Here is a 9,154-nt window from a genome sequence, read left to right as displayed (position 1 = left end):
AAATGTTTTTAAATAGTACAAAATGACAACGTTTAGGGATATGGGGTAAGGCAAGATATAGGGCAAAGTCGGTAGGGATAGATGGAAATAGTTTAGGGCTAGGTTTACTTTAGTTAGGGTCCGTGTTACGGCCCTATGTGGCCTCATATGGTGTGTTAACCCTCTTGACTGATTCCTGTGTTTTCTGTGCCCTATATGGTGATTGGAGGAGTGGCTTGTTTGGAGGCACACCTGGGCCTCATCTCATCAGCCAGCCACCAGCATAAAAGGCTGGGAGAAGCTCCTCGTCAGTCTTGTTACCATCCGTCACCTGTGCTGATCTTGTGTAGGCTGTAGTCTGTAGGCTGTGTGCCATATCTGCTTAGTGCTATATCTTTATTTACTTAGTGTTTAAAGTACAGACCACAGAAGGCTCTTTTGCCATTGTCCCAAAACACCACATGCTGCTGAGACCCTGTGCTTCTGTCTAGCCAATACTAGTCAGACAAAGTTGTTAAAAGTTAAACTCATTATAAACCCCTGTCTAAGTATCCCAAGCCATTGGGCCGGTGTGTACCACAACCAGGGAAGCTGTATAGGGTAAGGGTGTGCTGCTATTTCTTTTGTGCCCCAGTTTTGACTCATTGTTTTCTGTTTAGTCAGGGAGCCTAGATTGTAATTTTCTAGGTAGGGTTGGGGGGTGTTTTGTTTGTTGTTTTAGCCTTGGCCACCCTGATGACATAAATATACAGCTTGCCCTAGGTCTTGATTTGTGAACCCTATTTCTCAAATAAATGACACTTTTGCTTGAATGGGTTTGTGATCCTTGAACAGCACTCATATATTACTCCTTTGGAGCCAAGACCCCATATATGGTCATAAGGTTCGTAATATATTTGGGGGCTCGTCCGGGATCAGCAACCGGTGTTTGGTGTTCGGATGGTAATTTGGCACTTAGGAGGAAATTGTGGGTGATCCAACTTTAGGCAGACAAGTGTAGGACGGCAGGCTTGTGCTTCATTGCTGAAAACTCTCAGGCATCGTGTTGTCTTGCTGAAGCTAAAGGACTGGTGGTTAAAGGTGTCATCGTGTTGTCACCTGAACATGGACCTGCTCAGCCTGAACCTGACCGTGAAGACGCACCTCCCAGTGAAAGTCACCCCAAGCCTCAGGTGGAGGCTGTGTGGTGAGTGGGCTGCCCAAAGTGTGGAAGAGTCACCCCAGCCCTCAGTGGGTTCCTCTTGGGATCAAAATTCTACAATGGAGAAAGAGACTCTGGCCATGATGTTGCACTGCAAACCTTCATGTCTACGTGGGCTCCAGTCTGTATCTCCAGTGACCATCTACACCGACCACAACTCTGGTGTTTCTGGCTTGGATGTTCAACCATCAACCAATGATGGATGTGCTGGGCCCTGCCGGCAAAAAGCTACAACCTGGACAAGACACCTGAAGGGTGCTGACTATGTGGTGGACGACTCTGGTCCATGCGTGTGGGTGAGATCCAATAGAACCAATGGTGGGTTCATATAAAATGCATTTACTGTATTTATTGTGTATGTTGCTGTAAATGCTATGGTGACAGTTACACTTATTTGCACAAGTAATCAGTTGGTAACTACTTTGAAAATGTGTAGTCCTTGTTCTGGGTGGACACAGCCTGGCGTGGCTGTACGTCCAGAACTTGCTGGTTGAGTGGACACAGGTTAACCTTGAATAACTTTGTTATTCATTGTTGCCAACTGTTCTGATCTGTGTGATCTGTGTGTATATTGAAGTGTTACTGTTTCTGTAAACCTAGGGGTTTCTTTTTATGGGAGGAGGTGTTACGGCCCTATGTGGCCTCATATGGTGTGTTAACCCTCTTGACTGATTCCTGTGTTTTCTGTGCCCTATATGGTGATTGGAGGAGTGGCTTGTTTGGAGGCACACCTGGGCCTCATCTCATCAGCCAGCCACCAGCATAAAAGGCTGGGAGAAGCTCCTCGTCAGTCTTGTTACCATCCGTCACCTGTGCTGATCTTGTGTAGGCTGTAGTCTGTAGGCTGTGTGCCATATCTGCTTAGTGCTATATCTTTATTTACTTAGTGTTTAAAGTACAGACCACAGAAGGCTCTTTTGCCATTGTCCCAAAACACCACATGCTGCTGAGACCCTGTGCTTCTGTCTAGCCAATACTAGTCAGACAAAGTTGTTAAAAGTTAAACTCATTATAAACCCCTGTCTAAGTATCCCAAGCCATTGGGCCGGTGTGTACCACAACCAGGGAAGCTGTATAGGGTAAGGGTGTGCTGCTATTTCTTTTGTGCCCCAGTTTTGACTCATTGTTTTCTGTTTAGTCAGGGAGCCTAGATTGTAATTTTCTTTTTGGTGTAGTATAGCTTGTTTATTTTCTAGGTAGGGTTGGGGGGTGTTTTGTTTGTTGTTTTAGCCTTGGCCACCCTGATGACATAAATATACAGCTTGCCCTAGGTCTTGATTTGTGAACCCTATTTCTCAAATAAATGACACTTTTGCTTGAATGGGTTTGTGATCCTTGAACAGCACTCATATATTACTCCTTTGGAGCCAAGACCCCATATATGGTCATAAGGTTCGTAATAGTCCGTTAGACCATGGAGCCCAATTACATGAAGAATCTGATGGACTTGTCTTTAAGTTCCATGGTATATATCCAGAGGGAGCAGATACAAATAAAAAGATTCTGTCTAAAAAGAAGAGCCGCCTCCTATAAAGTTATAGGTAAGCAATTGTGTACAATTCAATATCGTCCCCCATGCCTGATCCCATGTGTTCTCTTCAACTCATGAGATTTACACTCTCTGACCCAGATGGAGAGTTGTGGTACTTGTGTAGGAGGAGGGCAGAGGGGTCGCTGCGACATTGGGCCAAGGTGGTAACATCTGCAAAGGCGGCAAGTGACATATTTGAAGAATTTCACAGCAGTGATATGGCTGCCCACTGTGGTGCTGAAAAAACCCACCATGCCATCATCACTCGGTACTTCTGGCCTGGTATGCAACAGGACATTAGAAAATGGGTAGGGAACTAAAGTCAACTCATATTTACAGTCACTGCTTTCCTTTATTGAACTATTGTCTTTCTTTAATTCATTTATACAATGATTCTGTGCACACTCTCTTCCTTTAGATACAACAGTGTCCTCCATGTCAGAAGCGTGTCTCCACTTTAAAGGAGAAATGCCAATACAATCCAATAAAGGTGCTATATTTTGTGAAACTAAGTGCTCATGTATACACCCAAAAAATATGATCTCATATTCATGAAAACATGTCTTTCAGGTGGAACAACCATTCGAGTTGGTGGGAATGGACCTGCTAAAATTAACAAACAGAGGGAGGTCATTTTTCTTTTCTTTATGTCTGTGTCATCATGGACTATTTCACAAAGTGGGCAGAGGCCTACCCTCTTAAAAGCAGAGGAGGTCATTGAGTGTATATTAGATTTTGTATATAGATTTGGTGTACCTCAAAGGCTGCTTACAGACAATGTTACTGAATTCAAGCACAAGGTACAGTATATACAGTAGCCTACTGTACAATAAAATATATTTGTTTAATATAATAATTATTATTTATTATTTTTTATCCTATGACTGCTCCTCACTTTGTTTTCACACCCATTAAAATTACAGATCAACGCAGAGCTCTGCAAATCCCTGGGGATTAAGAGGAGCTTTTCTATGCCATACCACCCCCAGACCAATGGGCTTGTGGAAAAAATGAACGGCACCATCCAAAGGCAAGTTATATTGGTTAAAATATGCAGCTATATCAATACACAGATGTTAATTAGCAATGTTAAATGTCCTCTACATGACATGACATTTTCAGGTCTCTCAACAAGCTGGCTTCTGAGAACCCTCAGAATAGGGACAAAAAACTCAAGCCATGCATGTTCGGCTTGCGAACTAAAAAACAACTTACCACACAGTTTAGCCCTTACAAACTAATGTTTGGGAGGGAGGCCAGATACCCTTCAGAGGTGGCCGACACATATGAGGTTAGAGGCTCTAATTCTTACAGGTGATTAGAGGTGGTGGTCATCATTTGCCTAACTTAATAAATTAGATTTAACACTTGCATTTCTGTACTTGTACTGTAGATAACACCTGAGAAGGTAGAGCGATTGGCAGAGAAGGAGGTCATGAGTGAAGGACTGAAGGATCAGGGGGAGGTATACAAAATGTAAGCGGAAACTTCTGCACGGTGTGGCTGACCATTTTAGGGTTGGGGACTTTGTCCTGCTAAAAAATATGGTTCAGGAGGGGCGCAAGGGAGGGAAGATGGAGAGTGACATGCTGGGTCCTATGCAAATAGAGTCAATTGAAGATAAGAGTGTCATTCTGGTCCACAAACTGGGCACCAGAGTTGCCAATTTTGACCAGATAACACGTTACATCGAGCCAGAGGAAAGGATTCCAGCCAAGTTGCAGAATCTTGGTTGCCCTTCTCCTCTGGCTTTGTGTTCCTCTTCTACCCGTCCACCTCCACCTTTCATTCCTGCAGAGTCCCCTTCCCCTGCCCCCCCTTCTCCCTCACCAGTCCCCTTCCCCTGCCCCCCCTTCTCCCTCACCAGTCCCCTTCCCCTGCCCCCCCTTCTCCCTCACCAGTCTCCTCACCACACCACCTCCTTCCGCCGACCCTCAACCCAACTGAGCCTCCAGCCAGGGCTAGTCCACCCTCTGATGACCCCATCCAGACCCTCAACCCAACTGAGCCTCCAGCCAGGGCTAGTCCACCCTCTGATGACCCCATCCAGACCCTCAACCCAACTGAGCCTCCAGCCAGGGCTAGTCCACCCTCTGATGACCCCATCCAGACCCTCAACCCAACTGAGCCTCCAGCCAGGGCTAGTCCACCCTCTGATGACCCCATCCAGACCCTCAACCCAACTGAGCCTCCAGCCAGGGCTAGTCCACCCTCTGATGACCCCATCCAGACCCTCTACCCCTCTGAGCCTCCAGCCAGGGCTAGTCCACCCTCTGATGACCCCATCCAGACCAATGGCATTTACTTTCCAGTATGTGATATTCACTATTCTGCTGTTAGATTGTACTATGTACAAATGACTCAAATTATGTTTATTTCCAGTCATTGATGACATCTGCAGGGGACATGGAGAAATTCTGTGGTCCAAAATTGGACCATACAAATTACTCACTATGGACCTAAAACGATTAATGCCAAACCAGTGGTTGGAGAGTGAGGTATAACTTTCTTCTTTTTCATTAAAGGGCCTCAGCTGTTGCCTCGGTGAAATACAGTATAATGAATGATTGAAGTTGCCCCAAGTAATTTGTGTGTGTGTGCTGCAGGTCATAAATGCCTACATCTGGACACTGACAGAGAAGGCCCACCAACACATTGATGGTGGATTCATTCACAATGACCTCCATATTGGAGGGAAAGTGTAAAACACTGAAAAAGGTAAGAAGGACCATAGTTATGCTTAATGCTTACAAACGAATAATGCTTAGTCCATCTTAACAAATGGAATGATTATATGCATGCAGGTGGACGTGACGGAGTTCCACTCCTTGGTTGGAGCTGTCTGTAAAAACAGTCATTGGACTCTTGTTGTATGTAGCCTATTTTGTCCAAATGCCCAGCATTATATTTACCACCACTTGAGGCTACATGTAGGCTACATGACACAATCTTAATCATATTTGTTCTTAAAGGAGATGTATCCAAAGACCCATGCAGTCATATATATTTGACCCCTATGGAGCCACACAGCAGCAGCTGAAAAAATTCCACCAGGTATGCCAATCCAACATTACGTATGCAATGATTTCAAGTGCTATGAATAAATGGTGCATTTATATAGCACCTTTATCCAAGGCGCTTTACATTCACCCACACATTCATACACCGATTGCGGCGGAAGCCATGCAAGGTACCAACCAGCACATCGGGAGCAATTTGGGGTTCAGTGTCTTGCCCAAGGACACTTCGACATGTAGACAGGAGGAGCCGGGATTCGAACCGCCGACCCATGGATCATTGGACGACCTGCTCTACCTCTTGAGCCACAGTAGCCACAGTAGTTTGCTTATGTAGGTATTATGGATTTAGTTGCACCACAAATCATTGTGAAAAGTAGATCAACACTTAAATGATTTCTCCTCATGCTTTTAGAGCCTTCATGAGGCAGAGGAAATTGAATATTTCTCGATGGACATGCGTCACTCCCCATCACCCACGCCAGATGGACTCCTCTTCATGGGGTGTTAGGGCCGATTCATACTCCTATTTTACCGCTGTAGTGCCGAAATGATTTCGTCTCGTCAGAGATTTTCAGTAGCACCGAAGAGCCGACTTTAGGACGGTACCCGCCCCCGAACCTCAAATTACGTCACATTGTAGGCTCTACAGAGCCGAACCGACTTTTATTCGGCTCTAAAATAGGAGTATGAATCACGCCTTAGTCTGCAAAGTAAGATGATTCCAACTCCAATTTAGGCATTTAGCAGACGCTCAACCAGAGCAACTTACAGTGTGAGATCAGTGCATTGTCATGAACCTTATATGAACCCTATAATAGTAAACGTATATATATGAAAAAGTAACCTTATTATGAAGGTATGTTCACCTGTAAGTTTAAAGTGCATTGAAATAATCGATTCTTTGTTCAAGGCTGCAGAGCTGATTGTGCAGGGGCAGATATCAATGTTGCTGTTGACCCGGAGGGAGTCAACGGAATGAGGCAAGACATCGCCACTCGTCTGACCCGGAGGGGGTCAACAGAATGACCCGGAGGGGTTCAACTGAATGAGGCAAGACATCGCCACTCGTCTGACCCGGAGGGGGTCAACAGAATGACCCGGAGGGGTTCAACTGAATGAGGCAAGACATCGCCACTCGTCTGACCCGGAGGGGGTCAACAGAATGAGGCAAGACATCGCCACTCATCTGCTTAACAGCTCTGGTAGGCAATGTCACTTTGTATCAACATAACCAAACAATTAAATGGACTGTATTAAATATACATATCTTCAATCAATAGATGTCAGCCCTGTGCGTTGTGGGGAGATGGACCGAGAGGCAGTTGATATCTGGGTATGAGGACTTTGAATGTTATCTTTCATGGAAACATATGCGTTACATTTATACAACTTTAATGAAAATGTCTTTTCAAATTGAAATTCTTCTTCTTTCAGATTCAATGCACAGCCTGTGATCTGTGGTTCCACAATGCATGTGTTGGAAATCCCAATACAGAGGAATACTATTGTCCAATGTGTAGGACAGGTGATGGGGAGGCCACCTAAATGGGGAGGCCACCAAAATGTGGAACGCCCTACCAACAGTCATTAAGACATGCAAATCCCTTGACTCCTTCAAAACCGCTCTCAAAGGGCACCTACGGACGGCTGCAATTCGAAACTGGCCTCCGTAAAATCTGAATCCCCCCCCACTGCCCACCCCTTTTTTCCCCTCACTGTATGTTTCTTTTCCCTTTTTACCTCCTTTATGATGAATTCCTGTTCTGTTCTTTGACTATATATAGAAGTGTCTATTTGTACGTCTCTAAATGTTTTGATGAATTGAACAAGGTGGACCCTCTTGTAAACTAGTGTAATGCTTAATTGGGTTGTCCACTCACAGTTAAGTCTTTTTATTGAGTTTGTGCTTGAAATGTACTGTAATTCTGCAAACTGTTAATAAATATTTCAATCAATCAAACCTAGTCACACCTCCTCCTCACCATGTAATGTTTGACAGATGCTACAGGTTTGATGTTTACATGGTCTAATTTGGAACACTGTTTTTCTTTTTCACTCTATTTCATAATTTACCGACTGGTGTTCATGCCATTATTATCATCTTTTACTTTCTAGAGTGTCTGCCCTGAGATTGGGAGGTCAGGATCCAATCCAGAGTCATGCCAAAGACTATAAAAATGGTACCCCAGTTGACATGTTGCACTGCCTGCTAGACAACAGCAGGTGGTGCTGTTTTATGTTCTGCACAGTTACTCAGTTCTGAGGAAGTCCACTTTTCTCGAGATTTGTAATGAAAAGATTAATACGCGATTCTGCATTTGTCAGACTCCACAGAAGAGTTTGTGTTTCAGGTTGGGAACGCCTACTGAGTGGCAAAAAAACTACTTTCTGGCCATACACAGAAAGGTCCTATCTGATTGTATTAAACAATGTTAAACAACGTTAAACTCACTTTGCCTCTTGATTTGCCACTGACTTTATGCATGTGCATTGTGCATACCCACATGGCTGGCTAACTTCTTGAAAGTTAAATTAATACTGGTTTTTACAGTGTAGATTGTGGTCCCTGAAATAACCTCGCTAGGAGAAACCCAACAAGTGTGCTTTTGTGAAACGAGCTTCAAACATGTGAAACTTTTTTCTTTCTTTTTTGTACTTTTATGTGGAAAAAGCGCTGAAACTTTCTTCTTTGCTCCCTTGATCTCCCCCCTCACAATGTGTCGTGATGCATTGTGATCTTGTAGATGGGCTATTTTCAAAAGATTGTTATACATTTTGAAAACCTGAAATGGGACATTCTACATTATTAGTACTTTTACTTTGGCTACTTTAAGTACATTTTCATGCCATATTTTTGTACTTTTACTGAAGTAAATTTTGAATTCCTGGACTTTTACTTGTAACAGAGTACTTATACTGTGACGGAGATGCCTGGGTTGCTGCCACTCCTACTCAATGGTCGCGAGCGCTGCTCTTCGGTGTGTTCCGATAGCGTTTGAAAGAGGTAAGTGAAACATCGTAATTTCGGGAAACCTCCTAACTCCATTTTTTAGGTAGACTTATTTTTCTTTTATTTTCATAAATCAGTGCAATTGAACACCCTTTACGCATGCGTGTTTCGAAAATATTGAACCAATGGAAAGTACTTAATAACGCTTTGGAGAAAACCTCTTAACTCCATTGGTCCCTCAAACCGTCTGCTAAAGCAACCACCTCAACCACCACCTCAAAAAAATAAGTTTAATTTGGCAAAATGGTGTTCATAAAATATCTTATTTAGGTGGAATGCCAACGCATGGCGATGGGGAGTGGATGCAGGCCTTGGACTCCTTTACAAAAGAGCGCCATAATATGGTGAGTAAATCAAACAAATTGAATAAGGAAAAAGAACAGTTCTAAGATATGCATTGTGAGTTCACTACT

The 9,154-nt window shown here is 43.8% G+C and overlaps 2 long non-coding RNA genes across 2 annotated transcripts; both read left to right on the top strand.

Moving 5' to 3' along the window:
* The first annotated feature begins 5,094 nt into the window (after positions 1-5,094).
* Positions 5,095-5,562, top strand: LOC306931829. The gene is made up of 3 exons (XR_013791075.1): positions 5,095-5,209; positions 5,318-5,429; positions 5,516-5,562. It is a non-coding gene; the product is annotated as an uncharacterized lncRNA (long non-coding RNA).
* A 1-nt stretch (position 5,563) lies between these two features.
* On the top strand, positions 5,564-7,619 carry LOC306931825. The gene is made up of 4 exons (XR_013791072.1): positions 5,564-5,765; positions 6,642-6,933; positions 7,012-7,064; positions 7,166-7,619. It is a non-coding gene; the product is annotated as an uncharacterized lncRNA (long non-coding RNA).
* The last annotated feature ends 1,535 nt before the right edge of the window (positions 7,620-9,154 follow it).

This window comes from Electrona antarctica, assembly GCF_951216825.1.
Source record: "Electrona antarctica genome assembly, chromosome: 11".
Lineage (NCBI taxonomy): Eukaryota > Metazoa > Chordata > Actinopteri > Myctophiformes > Myctophidae > Electrona > Electrona antarctica.
This window is presented reverse-complemented; position numbering and strand designations above follow the sequence as displayed.